The sequence below is a fragment of the Haliaeetus leucocephalus genome, unplaced genomic scaffold (assembly GCF_000737465.1).
Source record: "Haliaeetus leucocephalus isolate CR32 unplaced genomic scaffold, Haliaeetus_leucocephalus-4.0 Scaffold450, whole genome shotgun sequence".
Lineage (NCBI taxonomy): Eukaryota > Metazoa > Chordata > Aves > Accipitriformes > Accipitridae > Haliaeetus > Haliaeetus leucocephalus.
In genome coordinates, this window is record NW_010972886.1 from 21,964,152 (window position 1) to 21,976,191 (window position 12,040).

A 12,040-nucleotide genomic window follows, 5' to 3' on the forward strand; every position below is an offset into this window, starting at 1 on the left:
GGGAGCATCTCAAAGTTTCAGATTCTATATAAGATCCATTTGAACAGGAAGGTACTGAGGTGGCCTCCTGCAGACATATCTAGCCCCTTATTCTGGACCATCTTCAAAGCCTCTGTATCTCGCAGCCTGTCTGAGGGCCTCCTAATTCTGCACTATCTCAGACCAGGAAGGGGTTAGTTTTGTGGCATGAACTGTCTGCACAGAAAAATGGGGGCACAAGCACAGCAAAAGCTAGCGTGCTCCCGCTAACCTAATCAGGGCTGTCTATAACAGAGAGAAGACACAGCACCAATGAAACAGGTATGCCTCCGGCTACCTACGTTTGGTTGTGCAGACATGTAATTGTAAGCATGTGTGATAAAGACTAGGGAAGAGGGACTCTGAAATGGAGATCCCTGCTGTTTCAGAGGAAAGAGACAAGCTGTGACAGGGGTCCAGGGCCATCTGAGAGCCTAGCGGGGTGGTCAGAAAGAAACCGTCTCTTCCCTTTTCGAGGCAAACACTGTGTTTGTACTGTAGGCACCAGACACTGGGGCTTCGCAGAGCCTCCCAGAGGCTTAACCTCTCAATCCCTCATTCTCTGCCTTCCCAAAATGTTACATCTCCTACAGGTGTGTCTATCTCTTTGCTCTGTATCTTGTGATCCATAACACTTGTTCATCCAGAAGGAAAAGCAAACCTTCAATATTTCCAAGCCTGCACTTCAGAGTGTCTCTCTGCATATAGAAATGCTATGCTCTATAAATTGGTAGTCAGCAGTTTAGAATCCCCTGCTCTGATGTGATGTAAATCTACAAACTTTAACAATCAAGTTATGAAAGCACAGCATAAAGAATTATGCCCGTTCAGAAGCCACCATGACCCTTGATGCATCAAGCTCTGGAAGGGGGCCAGCCTACCACTTAGTGTGATGTTCCTGGAAAAAAAGGGGGACTAAATGACATTTTTCATATTATGTCTGTTCTTTCCCCTTACCCCCTAGCATGTTAAATTCAACTTTGCTCTAGGCATGCTAATCCAGGCTTTTCCTTCCATTTTCTAGCTGAGTTTTGGAATGACGTATTAATGCAGAAACAATTAAATAAAGTCCCAGTGTTATCTGTTAAATATAAGAAAACAGGGAGTTATTTCAGTAATCCTACTATTGTTGTGTTCTAGTTTTGCAGCTTCTAACATAGTTGTGGTGCAGGAGATGGGGAGGAGAAGAGAAGTGGATGTTGTTTATAACTTCTGAGTGATTGGGATGCTTAAATAAATGAGTTAAAGGAGTTAGCCTGATATGAATGCTTGCAGGACTGACCGGCTAGATCTGAGCACAGTGTGATGCTGTGTGTGCAATGCCCTTAATTTCTTGTTGGTTCATTTCATCAGTGAGCTAGTCCCCCACTTGTACCGCTGTGTTGGTTCTGCTGCAAGCACCCTGGGCTGTGCCAGTGCTGAGCCAAGCACTGCTCTGATGGCCTGATTCCTCACCTGAGGTACCAGCTGTTCCACCAGAGCTGGGGCAGTTGTGAAACAGACTGCCACATGACTGAATGGTGGGATGTCTTATTTGCATGCACAAAAGCAGACTGGTGAGAATATCTCCCAAACTCAAAAGGGGGGGGGGAATTCTTTTCCTATGTAAGGAATTTGGAGAGCTGAGTGTTTGGCACACACTTCTGGCAAAGTGAATAAAGGAGGAGCCAAAGGAAGACTCCATAGTAAAAGCCCGGAGCTGGGAACCTCTTGAAACCTGTGGCATATTCTGCTCATCAAAACAGCCACTGCTTTGGTCTCTGATCGGATAGGTGTTTGTGCTGCTATAGTATTAGTGCTCAGTAATAAATATCAATATCCATAAATGCTTTAGTCAGATGGGAACAGGAGATCAAGATGTTTGGAAGAAATCACAGCAGCCTGGAACTTCCAAACCTGTGGGTGGGCCTCTTTTCCTTTTAGACTTAACCTAAAAACTGTATTTTAAAATTGTGCTCACTACATGTTACTTTTTGTGAGCTTCTTTTCCCTTTGGTAAGTTTAGCAGCTCATTAGGGTCTTTTGCTTTTATTTTGACTTGGGTGATGAACACTGCAAGGAATTGTAAGTCTATATTGGTACTAATAAAAATTATAGTGCAAAGGCCAGAGCAGATAAACCCTGGCCTTTGAACGGTGTGAGAATTATGCAGCAAAACACATCCTTAGCTGAGGATTTAGCTCTAAGATCAATCTTGTAGTGCCCAGCTTTGTAAATTATTCTCTGTCACTGGTCCAGTGTAACAGGAAGTAAAATTGATCACATCAGATTTGTTCACTGATATGCAGCATATTGCAGCAATGTGCAGAGGCTGAGGCATTAGGCAAAAGCACCTTCCCACTAGGCAAATGCACCTTCCCACTTACTCTCCCTGTCTCTCTTGATGTGCTGTGCTGCTTGTGAGCAGCAGGTGGGGTGAATTCTGTCCCCAAATAAGCAGATGGCATGGATATTCCTATATGTGAGTCTTTTACTTTGACTCAGTATTTTTTTTTTTTTTTCCCAGGGTGAATTAGGGACAAGGAAGAAAATCCCTCCTCTCTTGGCTGTTCCTTTTGGTCTCCAGTTTCTCTGTTAAGCTACTGCAGTACTGTACTACCTGTGCACTTCTCTAGCATACTCAGCAGCAGCAGCATTTCTCTTGTCTTATCTAAGCAATGGTGGATTTCACCATATTGCTATAGCAGTGGTTGTAAGCACATATTTAACTCTGATGTCACCTCTCTCTCTCCAGAGCGTTTGAGCATGTGTGGCTTCTTTTCTTGCAGCCCCTGCATGTAAATATTTAATACCCACAATGAAGCAGTGTTAAGAATCCATTTAATTAGTCCAAATGCCACCATTCCTTCTGCATGTTAGGTAGATTTGCAGGACTAAATGAGGCTTTGTATGCTGAGAGCTGTGGTAAGTGGGACCTCTGCTCTGGCTTCAGTGGCTGCAGCACACATTGTCACTCTGGTGTGGGGTGTCACTGCCCCAGATCACTCTGCAATGTGAGCTACTGCTGTTCCTTCTACCAAGGGACAAAGGAAATTCATTAAGATATTCTTGAAAATGCAAAGTCTTACAGGATACTGTTCACAGGGGCTCTGCAGAGTGATCTCAGTCAGACACCGAATTTCAAAAGCAGGTAGGACACTTTACCTGCAAAGGAAACCAGATTTTTTTTCTAAATCTTAGACCTAAGCTGGATCAAAGGAGGTCGCAAAGATGCATGGTAACCAAGTTATGTGCCTTTCTAAACACATTTTACTTCATCAAGAGCTATTTGCAAAAAGGAGAAACGATGCCTGCACCCCCTTGCAAAGCCCAAACTATTGTGTTTTGCTGAGTTGCCCATTGCTATTTAAGCATCTGCTAGCTTTGATGCATATTTTAAAGCCCTGTGGGAAGCAGTGGCATGTTATTACAAAGGGCACAGAGTAGCTTCTGCAGAGTGGTGCTTTTCTCATCAACTCCATTCTGTTTTCAAAATGTGCTCTCATGCCTCAGGGAAATGTTAGGCCACCTGCAAATGTGCTAGTTTGCTATACTTTGTTGTTCCTAACATTTTAAGTCTAGTCGGGCCCCAGTGAGGTCTGGAGCGCATTCTCATCATCCTGTTATATAAACATAGCTGGATGCAAGCAGGGTCCCCCTGCATCCACCGAACACAGTGATGATGTGCTGGGCTTATTCAAAGGCAGAATGGACAAAACACTTGGAAATGTCTGGAAGAGATTCCCCAAGGATGTGCTAACACAGCTACATGACATACTGTAAGATGCATGCGCATTTATTTTTGAGGCTTCTGCTAGCTTTGGCTCATGTTGCTAAGGCTTTCATCTACTGCTCATTTGAAATATCACTTGTTGTTGTAACACAGAAGATGCTATCTGAATCAGGCTGAGTAACCTCCTATAGTTCCCATGGTAACCAGATGCATTCTCCATTATCATAGGGACACTTGCTTCAGTTTTAACAACACAACAGAATCAGGTGTACTGTTAAGGAGACAGGCTCATTTCAGTTAACTGCCTTGGAAACTGGTCCCCATCACACAAGCCCACACAGGTATTTCGTGCTGCTACTTCCCCAGTGAAAAGGCAGACCATGAACATCCAGTGACTGTAAGCAAAGGAATAAGGAAATATGTTGTGGTTTAACCCCAGCCAGCAGCTAAGCACCACGCAGCTGCTCACTTGCTGCCCCCCACCGCCCCAGTGGGATGGGGGAGAAAATCAGGAAAAGAAGTAAAACTCATGCGTTGAGATAAGAATGGTTTAATAGAACAGAAAAGAAGAAACTAATAGTGATAATGATAACACTAATAAAATGACAACAGTAATAGTAAAAGGATTGGAATGTACAGGTGATGCACAGTGCAATTGCTCACCACCCGCTGATCGATGCCCAGTTAGTCCCCAAGTGGCAATCCCCCCGCCCCCCGCTCCTCCCAGTTTATATACTAGACATGATGTCACATGGCATGGAATACCCCTTTGGCCAGTTTGGGTCAGCTGCCCTGGCTGTGTCCCCTCCCAACTTCTTGTGCCCCTCCAGCTTTCTTGCTGGCTGGGCATCAGAAGCTGAAAAATCCTTGACTTTAGACTAAACATTACTTAGCAACAACTGAAAACATCAGTGTTGTTAACATTCTTCCCATACCTAACTCAAAAACATAGCACTGTACCAGCTACTAGCAAGATAATTAACTCTATCCCAGCTGAAACCAAGACAAAATCCCATTGACATTATGTGTAAAGATGTGGTGAAATGTGCCATGAAAGCAGAGGATCAGCTTCCAGTTAGAAGCATAGTGCTGCAATGGGAACAGGGCACTTCTCTTTCATGACTTACTTCATGGTCATATAACCATTGTGTCGGTTAAGCATAAGCACATTTAGCATGTCCTTATCACAATGGTAGGTAAATTTGGTGTATGTCACGGAGCAGGAACAGAATGGAGTTCTGGTGAATCATTTCTATTTAGATGTTAAGTGTCCAGGGAATTGAGGCAGGTGAATGTAGCCATGACACATTGCTAACAAGTCTGACAGTGTTGCTGGTTAAATTGCATGTCATTGGTAGGACACAGGATATAACAACATGGTATTTACTGAAAAGAAGGAAAGGGCCATCTGCAAGACAGAACTCAGCAGCTTCCGAGAAAATACAACCTTCTACACTCCCTTGCAAAAAACAAAACAAACAAACAAAAAAAAAACCCCAAACCCCAACCAAAAACCCCAAACCAAAAAACTAGAAAAGAGATAAAGTAGAGAAATTAAACCAGATGATGCCAAGAGCAGGCATAGTTAGGAGGACTCAGGTTTGTACATCTCGCCTTCTAAGCTGATAAATGAGAAAGCAATCCCATTTTCTGCCAGCCTGAGACACTTGCAGGATACTACAACAGGACAGTCAGATATCATGCAGGGTGCCAATGATACATCACCAGTTTTAAAGCATAAAGCTGGGCTAAATAGATACAACCTGTATTTGTCTGCATCCTCTCTTTTTCACATCCTTTCTTGTAATAAAGTAGTAAACAATCACTGTCTGTGTTCAGGCCAAGCCCCCGAATAATAAAGGCAGATCAGTCCTTGGTGGGGATAGACAATTTGGCAATGTAAGATTGTTTCACTTTTCAGGGCTGTTTTGGATCTCTGTGTAATTAGGATGAAGTACTGTAGGTCAATACTGTATCTATCACTTTTATGAGTGACTTGGAATCTAGAAGACTAGTCCAAATTGTGTCTGGCTTAGTGCACCCTGTGAAATTATGAACAACAGGATCTGGCAAAACAAAAGGGTCTTCATTTCTTCCACTGCAGTCACATTTGTAATGGCTAAATCACAGAATAATGGCATTCAGGAATGCCAACAGGACAAATGGGTATTGCTGCAATCTGAATCGCATCAAGTAAATTAATTAGAATCTGAGTGGGGATGTTACCCTGTTGCTGTCTCACCGAGATCTGAACCGCTTACTTTCTGGAGCTGAAATTGTGCAATGCTACAGTTCAATAAAGTATCCAGAAAGAGAGAAAAACCCTTTCATCCTTCAGGTGGGTCTAGCAATGGATTAAACAAGCATGTTTCTGCTCTGATGGTATAGCCCAATAATGCCTTCTTTGCAGAGGACTTGTGGGCTGTGTGAATCACCATCAAGTATCCCCAAATTATACTGAATTTCAGAACAAAAGAGGAAACCTGCTGAGGACAACTGGTAAAAAGGGTACCATCTCTGAAGCTAACCAGGAACTTAAAATTAAGCAGACATTCATATCCTGTTGGTGTACCATGGTATGGCCTGAACTATGATAGTCTGACAGCCTCTAGAAAAAAAAATTATCTTAATTGTCTGAGCTCAAAAAATAAATGGTTTTCTGAGGCTAGAAAGGATAATGCTGTGGCTCTAGTGTGACTCTAGCAGGAGAGGTCTGAATGAGATTTGACCAAAGAAAGGGGAAATCTAGTCTGTGTCAGATATGCAGTCATTGGAATGATTGGCAGATTCTCCCCACCAATGCGGTATTTTTTTTTTCCTTTTCTGTATTTAGGTGAAAATGAGAATGCAAAGTAAAGGATGATTTCAGGATATGGGGAGTTTTGTTTCATTTCTAGCGCATAGCCTGTGTCTCTTAGAACAGAAGATCTGAACAATCTGTTTTCAACTGTCCAGAGGGGTTATCAAAACTTCCTGTCTCTCACCTTGTTTTGAGGGGAAATATGGGAAAACAGCTAACCGTATAAACTCAGTTCATTCTTATGGAGATACTGGATGAAATGTCTAAGTACTGTAAATTAATAAAGTACTATGGCCTTTAGCAGATCTGGGTCACTGTATACCTCTTCAGGATCTGGACCATGAAATTCCATTATATGACACTTTTTAGTCTCCCCTAAATGTGCTGTCAAAGTAAACATCTGTATAGAGCTATTCTGTTAAATGAGGCTCCATAACCTCCAACTTCATAGTCCTGGAGACCAACTGGATTTTATCTCCTGTTATATTTATATTAAATCATTTTTAAAGCATTAATACCCTGGGTATTTAACTGGTTATGATTCCTCTAAAAAGTATTAAAAAAACCCCAATTGTGTAAATGTGCTTAGCTCCCTTGTTGTCCTGGGAAAATGTGTTTGAGCTGCAGCATAAATTCAGAGGCTTTCCTGGGCTGTTTAACTCCTTAACTCCTGATCAACATCCTCCACAGTTGGGTAACATTCTGCTGTTGCCAGGAAAGGAAAGATAAAAGCAGAAAGATCCAGCAGTCAAAAGATCCCTGAGGGAAGTCTGCTGGCTCCTAGTTAATGGTATTAGAGCATCGTTCTGAGCCCTTACCCCAGCTCCTTGTGTGCCAAGAATACTTGTGTTATTTTGGAAATCAGACATAATTCATGCAGCTCAGTCTGTAATTCCTAGAGTGCTTTTCTCTGATGCAATTGTGAGTGAGTCTGCAGAGAACTCTTTCTCTTTGCATTAACTCACTGATTGCTGGCACTTGATGTGGAACACATGGCTTTGAAACTCCAGTGCTAAACACAAGGGTAGCTTTAGATAATGCTTTCTTCTGTAGTACATTTACCAGACAAGACACTGTCATGGTTTCACCCCAGCCAGCAACTAAGCACCACACAGCTGCTCGGTCACTTCCCCCCTTGCAGTGGGATGGGGGAGAGAATTGGGGTGGGTGGGAAGTAAAACTTAAGGGATGAGATAAAGACAGTTTAAGAGAACAGAAAAGGAAGGGAAAATAATAATAATAATAGAATGTACAAAACAAGTGTAGCACAATGCAGTTGCTCACCACACACTGACTGATGTACTCCCTGAGCTGCAGTGTCCCCTGGCCAACTTCCCTGGTTTATATGCTGGGCGTGATGTAATATGGTATGGAATACCCCTTTGGCTTGTTTGGGTCAGCTGTCCTTGCTGTGTCCCCTCTGAGCTTCCTGTGTACTCCCAGCCTCTGCTGGCAGGGCAGTATGAGAAGCCAAGTCCTTGACTTAGTACAAACACTGCTTAGCAACAACTAAACCATTGGTGTGTTATCAACGTTATTCTCATCCTAAATCCAAAACACAGCACTATACCAGATACTAGGAAGAAAATTATTCCAGCTAAAACCAGGACAGATGCAAATCGCAAAGATTTGGTGTAGCTGTCAGCAGTTTTTTTCAGCAGTTTCAGTCATTTCATATGAAAAGTTCCAGTTTTGAGGGAAAAAGTGATGAGTTGGAAGAAATAGGGGAGACCCTGGCACATGTCCAGTGGTGTGTAGGTAGGGCACTCAGCTGAAATATGGGAATATGGGATAATTGGCTATGATATTCTGGCTGACTTAAATATTATGCCTAATTGTATAATCACATAGTGTGGAAAAAATGACCAAAGCTGATGTTTTTCCACAGATTAGTTACTGTCACGATAAATAGGTGACCAAGCCAAAATCTGGTAGTAGAAGTACGTAAGAAGGATAAAAGTTGCGAGAAAGGAAGGATTCTATATCTCACCATTATATACAGCAGCCTATTTTTCTATGTTCATGTCTGAATTATTGTCATGGTTTAACCCTGATAGGGAGCTAAACCCCACACAACCCCTCACTCACTTTCTCCCTCCAGTGGGATGGAGGAGACAATCGGAAGGGTAAAAGTGTGAAAACTCATAGTCGTGCTCACATCTAAGTGCTAGGTGAGGCATCTGGCTCTCTGATGGTGGAAGGGGCAGGACACAAAGATGGTCTGGATGCCATTGCAGAGAGAGGTTTTGTTTTATTGCAGTTATTGTTCTTGCCCTTCAAATGAACATGGTGGATTGAACAACCAGAAGGCCTAGGTAGTTCAAAAAATATAAAAGATTGTTATTTCCTTGGCTTTGTGAGCCTTATCTGCCCACCCTCTGTAGTTCTTACAGGCCTACATCTGTCACATCATTCCTCTCTCCATCTTTGGCACTGACCTTGATACCAGGCATCTGTTCAATCTCTGGTATATGAAACACATTTGTGTGGCTTTTACCAAGTTAGAGTTTGAGCTGGATCTCCAAAGTCACCACTATACCTGCACTGTTTCAGGCTTCTGCTCTTTTTCTGTCATTTGGTCTCCTTGCCCATGTGATGTTCTGAACTGCATGTATTGCAGCATTCATTGTATTAGTACTAGTCCTGTATTAGTAATTGATTTTCTGTTTTGTGTTGCACCTGCCTCTCCTTTAAGAGATTATTTCTGAAGCAGATCTCCTAAAGGACAAATTCTTTATAGCCCAGCTGCACAGCTGGCCAGACCCCAACACACTGTGACCCAGTGGCTGAAGGTCAGTCTATTTTGGGGAGTGACTGGAATAGGAAGAAGTGTTCTGTAAGCATGCATGGAAGGAGATTTCTGATAGTCGAGGGGTCTATTATGTTCACAAAGGAAAAAGTGGGGTGAAGAGGCTGTAACATAAGCTACGCAAAGTGCAAACTCATCCTGTATGAGGATGATTTTCAGTTATGTGAAATCATTACATGGAAACCTAGTGCCTGAAAAATGTGTTTTCCTTCCATCAGGAATTATGGCATTGATGCTGGAATTGCAGGATGGATTTAAGCAGCCTGAATTACGCAGCAGATCAGAGGAAGTGGTCAGAATGATCTTTTCTGGCCTTAAAAATCTATGAATTTATAACCGCACAGAAAAATGGAGCCTTTCAGGCTCTTTACTCATTTTTCAGGAAGGCTTTTTTGTCCTGGCCATTTTTTTCTCCAATGCCATTTTCTGCTTTGCTCCATCTACTCACCTGACTTTCCCTTTTAGAATTACATAAGGAATAGCAGTGTTTTTTGGCATTGTTCAAAGCCAAGGCTTGTTCATTCCTTCCCAGGAGTTTCCATGATGTTATCTTTACAGTGTCAGGGAGATGTTTTTACAATAGCTGCACACTCTTCTCTCCCAACCAGTTGATCTAATCTATCAGTTTTTAAAAATCTTTTGTTGGAAAAAAAATTAGTAATTTTCTCTGCATTTTCTGCCTTCTTTAAAGACAAGGAATAGACTACTGTCACAGAATTGTAATAACTAATCTCTTCTTGTTCCCTTTGTTAGGTATTATTATTAATACTTACCAGTCTATTGCACCTAGGAAATTAAAAGACCTGAAGTAGCCTGATGGGACTGAATGTTTTATGTATGTTAGAAACTCAGCTTAGGGAAATTTGTATCTTGGTCACAAGCATAAGAAACTGGAAGTGATTATGCATAAGTTTGAGAACTATATTTCTCACTGATTTCTTTTCTTGGAAATAAGTGCTACAGAGATTAAAAAAAAAAAAAAAAAAGAAATGCAACCCTCTCTTCTTCCACAGAAAGGGTAGGAAGCCTAAGGAAAACTGTACCCTAAGCAGTGATCATTTGTGTGCATGCCATAAGATAATTTCCTATGTAGGGAAAGAAGCTATGGAGTCAAGATTAATTTCAGCACATACCTCCATGGGTAACCGAGGGACTCTGCTGAGCTTTCCAAAAGGGAGTAATGCATATGTTTGTGCAATATTGAGCCCATTCTGCTTTAGTCAGAAGCACTCACCACTTTTACCAAGACGAGTTCTCTAAAAGTTTCTGTCTCATTAAAACTTCTGACTTTTTTTCCTTCGCTCTCCCCACCTTTCCTGTAGGCCCCCTTTAAATACTGGAAGGCCACTATACGGTCTCCCCAGAGAGACAGGGCAATTCAATACAGAAGATGTTAAATGTGTATTTAACTGGAGATCCTCTGTACAGAAAGAAGTTATCTGAAGTTACTCTGATTAAATGATGTATTTCAGTCTTCATCAACAACTAATTTTCCTTCACAGAAAATACCCAGAGCAAATGTTACTCTAAAATCGTTTAATTACTATTTCTCACACTGAGTTATTTGTTATGAACTTTCTCGCTTTCTGCAACTTCTTCTGTTAAATTAAATCTAATTTTCCCACTCAAATGATGTAGTGTGAATGGAATCAGCACTTTCTGTATTTAGAATGAATCCATTTTTTCCACATTATTAAAGTGTGATAAAATAGGAAAAATGTTTCTCGGGAATCCTGGAGCATGTTTGATTTTTCTGTTTCTTGTTTACAAAGGCCATAAATGCTTCTCAATTTAGACCTATGCAAACACAATGAGTAGGGTACATTTATTCTCCAATTGCAAAAAGAAAAGGAATCTTGCTTCAGTACCATGTCTAAGTATGCCCTTCATAAACTTGTCCAACTGGCCCAAGGCCACAGCTACTCATAATATGAAACACATTCAGTCAGCAATATTCTAGGCTTTGACCTAAAAGGTTAATATTAACAAAACTGACTAATTACCTTTAGGTGGAATCTATTGGCACACCAATAGAAATCAACATGCAATATTCATTACTATTTTTGTGGGTGTATAAATATAAATTAGTAGAAATAAGAGAAAGAAGTAACAAGTCCGGAGCTATGTCCAAAGCTATGCCCAGAGTTAGTTCTTTGGCGTTTGGGTTTCAATAGCTTGCAGGATTTTGATATGTCTTTGGTGGCTGAATTCCCTTTCTGTAGTTCTTAAACTTATTTTGAGTAGAATTTTTTTCAAGGGAGCTGGGGGGATCTGATTTGTGGACTGGGGAAGCTATGGTTTACTTTTAAAAGTGAGTCTGGTTTCTACCCCTTTCTATCTTGCAAGTTGAGAGTCAGAGATGCTTGTTGTAAGCCTAGCATGTATTTCATACTTGTAATGAGACTTTTGGGCTGTGAGAAGAGAAATCCTATTTCCAAAAGACTAAGTTTAAAGATGGGAAAGATGGTTAAATAGTAAGCCTCTTATGATGATGACTCAGTTCTCACTCCTGATGCTGTCAAACTCACTGGATTATTGTGGGAAGGTCATTTAATCTCTGAACAAGCCTACTCTCTTAGTTAGGACTTTTGGATATTACTTGTATGTTAACAGCCATTTGGAAAACTAGTAGTGTAAAAAAGAAAAAAAAAAAGCCCCAAACAAAAACCAAAATAACAAACCCCAAAACCCTCTTCCACAA